The sequence below is a fragment of the Halichoerus grypus genome, chromosome 8 (assembly GCF_964656455.1).
Source record: "Halichoerus grypus chromosome 8, mHalGry1.hap1.1, whole genome shotgun sequence".
In the NCBI taxonomy this organism is placed as follows: Eukaryota; Metazoa; Chordata; class Mammalia; order Carnivora; family Phocidae; genus Halichoerus; species Halichoerus grypus.
Genome location: NC_135719.1, coordinates 87,130,472 through 87,141,226, shown reverse-complemented (window position 1 = coordinate 87,141,226; position 10,755 = coordinate 87,130,472). Strand labels below are relative to the sequence as shown.

At 40.4% G+C, this 10,755-nt stretch overlaps 1 non-coding gene across 1 annotated transcript; it reads left to right on the top strand.

Annotated features, from left to right (window-relative positions):
- Positions 1 to 3,523: 3,523 nt before the first annotated feature.
- LOC118536407 (small nucleolar RNA SNORD67) lies at positions 3,524 to 3,626 on the top strand. Its single transcript, XR_004917673.1, has one exon. It is a non-coding gene; the product is annotated as a small nucleolar RNA SNORD67 (small nucleolar RNA).
- Positions 3,627 to 10,755: the final 7,129 nt, after the last annotated feature.

Genomic DNA, 10,755 nt, shown 5'->3' with positions numbered 1-10,755 from the left:
TGAGGAGGGTGTATGGGTTGGGGACCACTGGGTGCAGAGAGATGGTCACCTTGTTGATGGCCTGCAGGTCTTGAATTGGTCGGTATCCCCCTCCTGGCTTCTTGACTGGCAGGAGTGGGGTATTCCAGGCTGACTGGCACTCGACTAGAATACCCACTTCTCTGAGTTTGGTCACATGTTCTTGGATGCTGATCTTACCTTCTTGTGGAAGGGGGTATTGCCTTTGCCTCTGAGGTTGGGCTCCTGGGATTAGTTCGACAATGATAGGGGCCTGATTCCGGGCTAGTCCAGGTGGGTTGTTTTCAGCCCATACTGAAGGGAAGGCAAGTTTGAACTCCGGTGGGCTGCTCGGTTGGGCCTGGGCACAGAATAGCCTCCATTCTTCTTCCATTGGCGTGGTAATTGCTAGTATTAGAGACCCTGCCTCCTCTTGCGTTGGGTTCAATCAGAGGCTGGTGTGTCCAGTGGGCTCAAAGGTTACCTGAGCCCTAAGCTTGGAGAGTATGTCTCGGCCCAGGAGAGGGATGGGGCAATCAGGCAGATAAAGGAATTCATGTCAGACCTTGTGGCCCCTGAGTTTGCACTGGAGAGCCTGGCAAAAGGGCTGTTATATCGCCTGCATCCTGGTGGCCCTGAGGATGGTTGCAGTCCTTTTGCTGAAAGGTGCCACTGGGGAGGTGACAACAGAGTGCTCAGTGCCAGTATCAATCATAAGTCACTGGTTGGCCCCCCACCTTCATTTTGACCATGGGCTCATGGGGGCCAAGGAGGAAAGAGCCTGGTCACCCTCAGTCTGAGTCCATTCCCACAAGGTCTATCAGGTACTCCTCTCAGGGTTCTTCCTTATAGTGGCTGAGCTTTTGAGCCTTTCCCCGGTTGGAACATTTGTTTTTCCAATGCGCTTTCTCTTTACAGTAGGCACATTGATCCCTTGGCAAGGGGGTTCTGGGCTTCCCCCTTTTGGTGGTTGGGGTCTCCCCATCTTTGTGTTGTCCTTTTCTTTCAGGGTGGCGAGGAAGCTGACTTTCTTTTTCATCTTTTTGTCAGCTTCCTGTTCAGCTGTGACCTCTCTGTTCATGTAGACTGGTTGTTGAGTGACCGAGGATACCTTAGTCATATTCATGGGTTTCTTAGCTCCTGCCCGGATTCCCCAGAGGAGGGCCTCCTGGTACTGGCAGATGTGGGCCTGTCCCTTGGTTGTGGTGAAGTTCCATGCTGGGCGCTCTTCGGGTTCGGCTGCATTAGCCCAGGCGGCAGGATCGATGACTCCCACTGGTGTGTGCTCTTCCAGGTACTGCTGTGCACCTTTCATTATTCTCCTCCTCTCCTCTGTGTTAAACAGGGTGCGGAGTAACTGTTGGCAGTCTTCCCAGGTTGGCCGATGAGTCTGGAAGAGGGATTCTATGAGGTCTACCATAGCCTGTGGTTTCTCAGGGTAGGATGGGGTGTTATTTTTCCAGTTGAGGAGGTCAGTGGTGAAGAAGGGCTGATAATACATCATGGAATGGCTGGATTGGACCGTCCCATCTTCATTGTGCCTCTCGGGTTCCTGCGTCTCTTGTACTGGCATTTGAAGAGTGTTTGTGCCTGGCCTGGGGTGCAGCCTGGCTGCTGGTCCTGGAGAAAGTGGATTTTTTAGGCCTGGGGGCACCAGTGGATCCTCTGGGCCTGGGGGCGCAGGTGAAACCGATGGCAGCAGAGTGTCTGGAGCTGAAGGGCCAGGTGTAGACAGTCTTGGGGGTATCTATGGTGGGTGCAGGGTCGGTTTGTCCTCGGGATCTCTGGCTAGGATTTGTGGAGACTGGGGCTTTTGCTGATTTTCTTTAGGTTGCTTGGATGAGGCAATTAAGACCCTGGCCTGTCCCTGCCTATTGCAAGTGAATTGCACCAGGGGGGAAGAGTCTGAGCAATTCCTAGCCAGGAGTCAATGTACAGAAACTGGTCAGGGTGTCCTGGTTTTCCTGTTATGACTCGCCATACTCGACGAATCATTGGGACATCCAATGTCCTGTCTGAAGGCCACCCAACAGACATCAAAGGTGGGCCATTCCAATTCACATAGGGTTCTCAACTTGCTGGGGTTCATCCTGACTCCATAGTCTCCCGAAAACCCCTTCTTGAAATTTTTGATCATGGTCTCTAGAACCATAGGTTTACTCTGCCCTGACCCCATGGTGATATCCCCATGTGTGGTGGCGCAGAGACAAACAAAGGGGGGGGGTGCCTCCTGAGATGAGGAGACCAATCAGATGCCCATCTGGCCATGTCCTGAAAGAGCTTAGGTGAGCCTTAGCCGTAGCCGTCTCAGTGTTGTGACTTACTATCGGAAACTATTCTGATGCTGCCATAGACTGTCTGCCGTTCACCACTGAATCGCAGACGGGCCCACTCAGACTCCGTAGGCTTCTGGGGACCTTAAGGGTGCCCACCCGTGGAGTCACAGAATCAGTCCGCTTGAGCAAGCCCGGTTGGACTGCACATTCACTCACACATTCACACTCCAGAAGTTATTACATTCCCTCCCTGGGAATCCCTACGTGTGAGACCTCTAAGAGGTCTCTGGGAGGTGATCAGGCTCCCCTTCCACCACAATGGGGCTGGGCCTGTCTGGGTCCTGGGGCCCCAGGCCTTACCGGAATCCAACGTTGGGACCAGGTCCTCACCTGCCAGTCTCCTCGAGTCCGGCGGGAACAGTGGAGCGGGGCCGGTCCGAGGCGACCGGGGTGAGAGACTGCTGAAAATTAGGCAGGGTGCGCTTTCTCTGTTATGATCCCTCATTCCATCACCACCCCACCATTACCCCCAAACCGGTGGCAACAATGGGCCAGCATGGTTCGGTTTCCTGGTCAGGGAACCAAATGTTACAGAACCTGGACTGGATCGCCCAACGGAAGAAACCAAGTGGCACTCGGAGATCTTGGAGGATCGGAGGTTTATTTAACGCTGGCGGGCTCAGAGGAGAGTGATCTCTAAAGGTCTGAGCCCCGAGCACAAACAAAAGGGGCAATTTATACACTTCTGCTTCCGCATACTTGGCACTTTTGGCGTGTGCGCGAAGCGAGGCAGGGAGAAGAACCTGGATTGGTGCTCATGGGAAGCAGAGCTGGGAGAAGAATCCGGAAGAGCCCAGGGGCAAGGACTGGGACTCTCTCGCTGGCTTGGTCGGCCATCTTAGGACACAGATTTTCCTTATCAGAAGTAGGAGACCACACCACTCTATCAATCTTTGACAAATTAAGGCAAAACATGAATAAGGTACAGATGTGAAAAATATAATTAGCAAATTTGATTTGAAAAATTGTAAATATGTCATTTTTGTGTCCTATACTTGAAAACACCCACTTTTAAGAATCCGTGGAACATTCACATTCCTTAATCTTATAGTAAGCCATAAAACACTCAATATAGTTCACATATTCTCACCACACTGCAATAACTATAAACATTAATATTTTAAAGCTTAACCATAGGCAACTTGGAAACAAAAAAATTTCTCTAGTAGTTAAATTACAAAGTATTTAAAATAGAGAGTGATGAGCTGCACACTGGTGGAGTCCCGGTATCAGGTGATACAGGCACCACTCAGTACCGCCCTGCTGACAAAGTGTTTAAAATAGAAATTCACAGTAGAGGGAGAGCTTATTTTTCATTCATACTGGAATTCAAATAAAATTTGTAAGCATAAGATTTTTATATTTGTTAAAGAGATACTGCTTTAAAATTTTGAGAAACACTGATTTAGAATAAAATCAAAATATATTATGTATGAAAATTCATAGGTACGAAGTCAAGCTTGAAACAATGCTTAAGTGTTTCTATTATTAATCAGTATGAATTAAAGTTACCCATAATGCTTAAAAAGGTAGAAAGAAAGCACAACCATCTAAAGAAATAAGGAAAAAACAATTAATAAATTCATTGATCGCTGTCAATTCAAAAGTCTTAAGTAGAATGAAATGTTCAACAAATTTGAAAATATCTTTCAAAGTGATTGATGAAGGAAAAGGTAGATTAATGGGAGGAAAAACTACTATCTTTGTATTAGTAAATCAAAAAAGAAAAAGTTTCACTATCCAGAGCAATGTTGAAAAAAATTTTACTGAACTGGAAAGATAAATTAACAACATGATCAAGAATTTTTATTTCCAACCAACTGCGGGTCTTATATTTAATGGAGCATTTATATTAAAGTTAAATTCAGGAATGACATGGCCTGCATCACCATCTCTATTTATCTATTTTTTCCTGGAATTCAAGCTAATGCTATGAAACAAAACAAAAAAGAAGGAAGGAAGAGAGGAAGGAGAGAGGGAAGGGAGGGAGAGGAAGTGGAAGAGGAAAAGAAGGGTGGAGGAAGTGAGCCAGAAAGAGAAAATGAAGGGTATAAATATTGGAAAAGACAAAAATGTACTTGGAGGCAACAGGATTATCGTATCAGTGCCCCCAAGGAAATGTTAGCCATTAACAAAAACTAAAAAGCATAGAATTCTTATGAAAAACAAAAGCAGGGGTGCCTGGGTGGCTCAGTCTATTAAGCGGCTGCCTTCAGCTCAGGTCATGCCTGGGATCAAGCCCTGCATTAGGCTCCCTGCTCAGTGGGGAGTCTGCTTCTCCTTCAGACCCTCCCCCCATCTCATGCTCTCTCACTCCCTCTCACTCAAGTAAGTAAAATCTTAAAAAAAAAAAGAAAGAAAGAAAGAAAGAAAACAAAAGCAAACTAGAAAAATATTACCCAAAAAAAGAGATTTAAATGAATTGGCATTTATTTTCTACTGGGCTTTTTGGTAAGATTCAATATCAATATATCAATTCCCCCAAATTAATTTATATGCTAAATTCAGCTCAAATAAAAACCTTAACAGAATTTGTAAACAATCTTGAAGTACTTCTATGATGCTTCTGGATAACACATGAGCAAATATTGCAAGAAAAAATATAAATAAAGAAAAATAACGAGAAGGAAATCACCTGACTAATATTAAAACATATTTGTAAACAGCTGTTTGCATTTTTAATCACATATGAATCATCAGAAAAGACATTGGTGCTTCATCTCTAGGAACTTGGAATGAGGTGAACGGTTGTGTCTGAAACATTAGACAAATCCAAATAAAGACCATCTAAACAAACACACATTCCACAATAATCATGTTTGCAAGTGAAGGAATGAAGTCACTTAATGAGACTGAGTGAAGAATGAATGAAGTGTAAACAGAAAAATTCAAAAGATAATATATATAAAAAAGAACACAAAAATAATCCTCTACTTCTTCTATAAATAATGAGTAAAAGAAACTGGCCAAATGTGAGTTGTTGGTAAAACATTTAAAGTAGTAAAATGTCTTTTAAATTTTTATTTTTCAAATATTTGTGTTTCAAGAGCAAGTAGAAATGAGATCATCTTTTAACTGATTTGATCATTTATAAACAAATGTGCCTCTTTTTTATTATTTAGCTTTCTTCCAGAGAGCAACTTCTAATACAGGTGCAGAATTATGTGTCCTCAAAGATTTTGTTATAGTCTTTGGTAAGTGTTTTAAAGTGGAAACAAAGCTGACCTTGGAGTGTAGTAATTTATCATTAACAGCTCTCCACAAAATCAACTTTAGAAGTTACAAATGAAGACTTACCATCTAAAAATTTGTCACAAGAGTTTTCTGCTGAAGGAATTCAGAGGAGAAAGCACTGACCTTGCTCTGGCAGTTTTTAGATGGTGTTTCATTTATAGACAGAATAAAAGAAATATGAGCTTGTCATATCAGAGCTTATTTTGCAAACTTAAACGCTGCAAGTGGAGCATGACTTTAAAAAATTTCTTTTTTACACTATTAAAACATAATCGTGAGAGTTGTGCCTCCTCCCTATCATTCCAGAAAAATTATTCTAATTGGAACCCTCATCCACAGAATCTTTTTTTCTCCTTGTTTTTCTTTGCCTGAGACAACAATCTTTCAAATCAGTCTTTTGACTCACCTCCCAAGTCGCCTTTCAAAGACTTCCCCAGAGGCAGGATAGGGGAGTGGACAGAGGCCTGGCTGGAGGAAAAGGAAACGGATTTGGATAATAGCTTTGTACACGTTTACTTTCTCTGAAAAGGGAAAATGACACCCTTTCTTTCCAACGGCCCAATGTGTGGGCTCTTGACTTTGTTCATTTATCTACATTATGCCCCCATAACATTATCTAATTATTTCAATGTGTTAAGAACAAGGGACCAGGACATATATTTATTTTATATTACCCACAGTTCTATCATGGGGCTAAAAACTTAATACTTCTGTGGGGCAATACAAATTTTGAATTGAATGAGAATTATTATTCCATATTACCATACTGAAACACTTTAGAAGTCTAACGGGATAAACAAATATGAGATTTTATTACTATATTACAGAAGTTGGGGGGCACGTGGGTTGCTCAGTCCATTAAGCATCTGACTCTTGATCTCAGTTCAGGTCTTCATCTCAAGGTTGTGAGTCCAAGCCCTGCATTTAAAAAATAAATAAAAATGTATTACAGAAGTTGGAAGTTTACTATATCTTTTTTTTTTAGGTGAAAATTCTTTTTTTTATTATTATGCTAGGTGAAGGAAGCTTACTATATCTTAAGTCTCTTTCCTATCTTTTATTTTATTTAGTCCAAAAGTATTAGAATCCAAATTCTATTATAGTAAACTCCTAGGGGGTGATCTAAGCTATATTATTGCCTTAAATTTTTTGTCATATTAGTAGCACTGCAAAGTTGGCTGGAGGTTGGAAATAATTGTTATATATAATTTTAATCTTTTTTGTTAGAGATAATTTTAGATTTTGTTTCAGGGTAATAATTATCGTCACTAGTGGTAATCTTCAGTTTATCTTCAAAGTGTTCAAACATATTTTTTGTTGACTTAGATCTTAAGTACACTAGTTTTTTTCCACGTGAAATTATATTTTCTTATAGTCATCATATATATTTAGCCACAACCAGTCTATTACAGGTGAACAATCTTTTGTCCACGTTTAAAAATTCAAAAGCTCTGAAAACTAAAAACTTTTCATGACTCATTTGGAGCCGGCATCAAACCTAAACTGCACTCATTAGGTGGCAAAACTTGACTGGGACTGACATGAAGCTATTTATATCTTTATTTGTTTTTGTACATTTTGTTACAAAATATAAAAATATTAATGTATTTGATTACAGAGTGTTGCCCTGGCCTGGATGGGGTTGTTAACAAATAAAGAGTAAATGTATGACATTGCTTTCTAAACTTTGAAAACAATTTAAATTCCCAAACACATCTGGGGTGGTTGGCCTGCATTTGTATTTTCCCTCAAAAAAAGATTTTGATCAGATCAAGAAAGATCACAGCACTTATTTTTAGGGTTAGTCTTTGCAGGTAACTCTTCATTCCATTGCTGTTTGACTGTTTGCTTTACCTCTCCTGGTTATGGACATTATTCTTTTCTACCTTTACTATAATTACCTTTTTCGGTGTTCCTTTGTGTCCCCTGGACCAAAAACCACCCTTGCCATACCTCTTCATTGTCACTGGTACCCCTCCTTGTTTGTTCCTCTGGAGAAAAAATCTCTGCAAATCACTAAAGTAACCTCTTGACTTGGTCTTCTCACTTTCCCACCTCTATACTCCAAATCTCTCCTTATTTACCTCTTTCCATTATTAATTACAAACAGTCAACTTCTGTGGCTTTTGAAACTTTTTGCTCTTCATAAAATGGGAACTACAACCCAGTTTGAGAGAAATTTATTCCAATGTACTTTAAGCACAGAGATGGATATACTGCATAGTAGTCAGCATATGTAAGTTACTAAAGAAAAAAATGAAGATACTACAGTGTTCTGGTTACCTGTTGCTATATAATGAACTACTCCCAAACTTGGTGATTAAAGAAAAAAAAAACTTGCTCATTATTATTTTATTTCATGATTCTGCAGGTCAGGATTTTGGACAAGCACAGAGTAGATGGCTTTCTTCTCCTCCATGATGTCTAAGGCCTCACCTTGAATGACTTTGAGACTCTAATTGTTGGGGGCTGGAGTAGTTAAAGATAAGCCCAGAATTTCTCTCTCTCTCTCTCTCATATCTCATTTCTCAATTCAATCTGACATAGCATCACTTCCACTATACTGTATTGGTAAAAGCAACAAGAGAATTGTCAAAGAATTTGTGTCCATCTTTAATCTGCCACAGCAGGTCAATCAACTCCTATTCTCTGGAGTCCTTCTCTTTCCTTTTATTTTCTTTCTTCCATGGTCAAATGACTTGATTCAATGACCACCCTAAGTTGATTTCCAAAAGTTTTCCTAAGTCATTATTTTAAAAATGCAATTTCTTTGTATTTTCTGTCATACTTCCTCTATTCGTCCCACCTCGTACTATAATAAGGCTAAAAGAGGTAATGATTGCCCTAGTCATGCCTTCAAATTGCGGTCTAAAAATTATCTGGAAATAGAAGCAGTGGCCAAGAAAGAGAATATTTCCATCTTATTTTTTCTTCATAAAGGCTCACAATGAGAAAGTTGTGGATATCTCTCATCATTGTTCTCTTCTAAAAGATTAGCAATTTGAGAAATAAATTTAGAGAATGCTACAAAAAGGATCAAAGGAGATATTTGAAAAGTCCTTTATTTCTCCCCTCTAATACCACATATTCTTGAAGACTAGCTTCAAACGTATTTTATAAGGTGTAATTAAAGTTCTTAATTGCAAACAGGACAATTCATTTCAGCTACTTACAGAAAAGAGATGAAGGAAAGGAGGGAGAAATAAAGAAATCACACAAGCTTCTAGAAACAATGAACAGGAACACATCCAGAGAACTGGCCTGACAAGAAATCTGTCACCAATGTCTCAAGAATGATAGCACTACCTGCAGTAGGAAAAAAAAAGTCACCATACAGAGACTTTTCACACATAGTTCACTTCTAAATCATTGTCTTCTGTGAATGTTTCTGATTGATGAACCATGGTCATATGTCCCACCCTAGCTACTGCACTCTCTTGGACATGTAGGATTTAAAAAGAAAAAAAAAAAAAAAGGAATCAAACTTGAGAAGATAGAACTTAGAGTGTGGCAATATATCAAAATGCAAAGTAGGTGTTTACAATTGATTTGATAGGCAGATATAAATGAGAAATATCTATCTCAGCCCATCTTTCAGTTGACAAATTCATCAATTTGTCTACCATATAAAACTTACAAACAGCACAGCAACAATATTTTCCAGCCTAATATTCTGTAAATATCCATTGTACTTTAAAAGCTTTTACTCTTTTCATGAAGGGATTACCCAGCTTCTCTTCAATTACTTAATCCAGCTCCAAGTATGAGACCTAGGTGATAGTTCTTCTTCCCCCATATTCTGTGCTCATATTTCCCTCCATATTCTGTCCTATCCTTCAACCTTCCTTGCCATCTATTTTCCAATCTTGTTCCTTGTAAGTCCCTTAAAATCTAAACATGTAGCCATGAATCAATGTATACCCATATCTCAGGCCATCACTCCTGGATCCTGAGATTCACCATTTGAAATTTTGTCCATTTTGAGTATCTCCCTTCTCTGTTGTTCTTCAGATTACCCTTGAGTAGCTACAGAGTACACTCCTGCCTGATACCAATACTTAAATACAAACCCAAAGTATACTGGACTCAGTTTTTACCGTCCTCAGTGAACTGACAAAAGGGAATTCCTCTTGAGGCCATAGTTGTGGATTGAGAGACAAAATGCTGTGTAGCAGGAGTAAGCACCACATGGATGTGAAACTTACTTGTGCCCGTAGGGCCTGTTATACCCATTGAAGTATCTATCACTTCCATTTGAAATAAGGAGTGCTGCTATGTATGCCTGATTGTTGTTTTAGATGATACCCATGGGCATCTTAATTGGAATGGTCCAGAGGCAACTACAAGAAACAGTAGTTATAGAACAGCAAATATAGAATAACGGTTGTTACTGGATTTGTCTTACAATAAACTACTGTAATTCTCCAAGAATTATCTATAAAGACTAGAGGAGGGTTGTATAAGGATATGATAGAAATCAATGTTCCTGAATTTTTCCAGTCTTTGATGGAGGTACTAACTTCTGATGTTCTTCAAAAAAAAAAAAAAAAAAAAATGCAACATTGCTTTTGTTTTATTCTTTTTATGGGGAGTAAGATCTCCCGTGGCTCTCACTTGGCTGTTTCTGCCTTAATACCCCTCACTCCATAGGTTAAGTAGCTAATTCAGACTTTCTGCCAGTTGCTGAGGGTATCTATTCTAACAGTAAGTTAAAGAATTGAGAGAATACCCACAAGATATGTTCACAGACCTGATCCCATGACGCTATGAATGCAAGCCCAAACTCTATTTATCATTTGACCCCTCCTTCCCCCATAAAGATCTTCTTTGTCCAGAGGAACATTATCCTATTCTGGGCCCCAGGGATTAGCATTAGGTCAGATCACCTGACCACAAAATCCTCAGGGCATAGTTATGTGTTTCAGGTCCTTTGGAGGAAGGTGAACAGTAATATTTATAGTGATCTCTGTAATGTCTGTAATGGGCATTGTGCGTGCTCCACACAAATCTACTCAGATTTCTTACCATTTTTTGTGAATGTCTTGGATCTGCAATTCTTCTTTTAGAAACTGCCTGTGCACTAATGGAGTCACTCTGAGACTCAGGTGCAGAGAATCAAAGTACCTGAAAGTAAACTCCTGGACCCCTCAGGTAACCATTAGCCAACGGCTGTGGGTACAAAAATAGG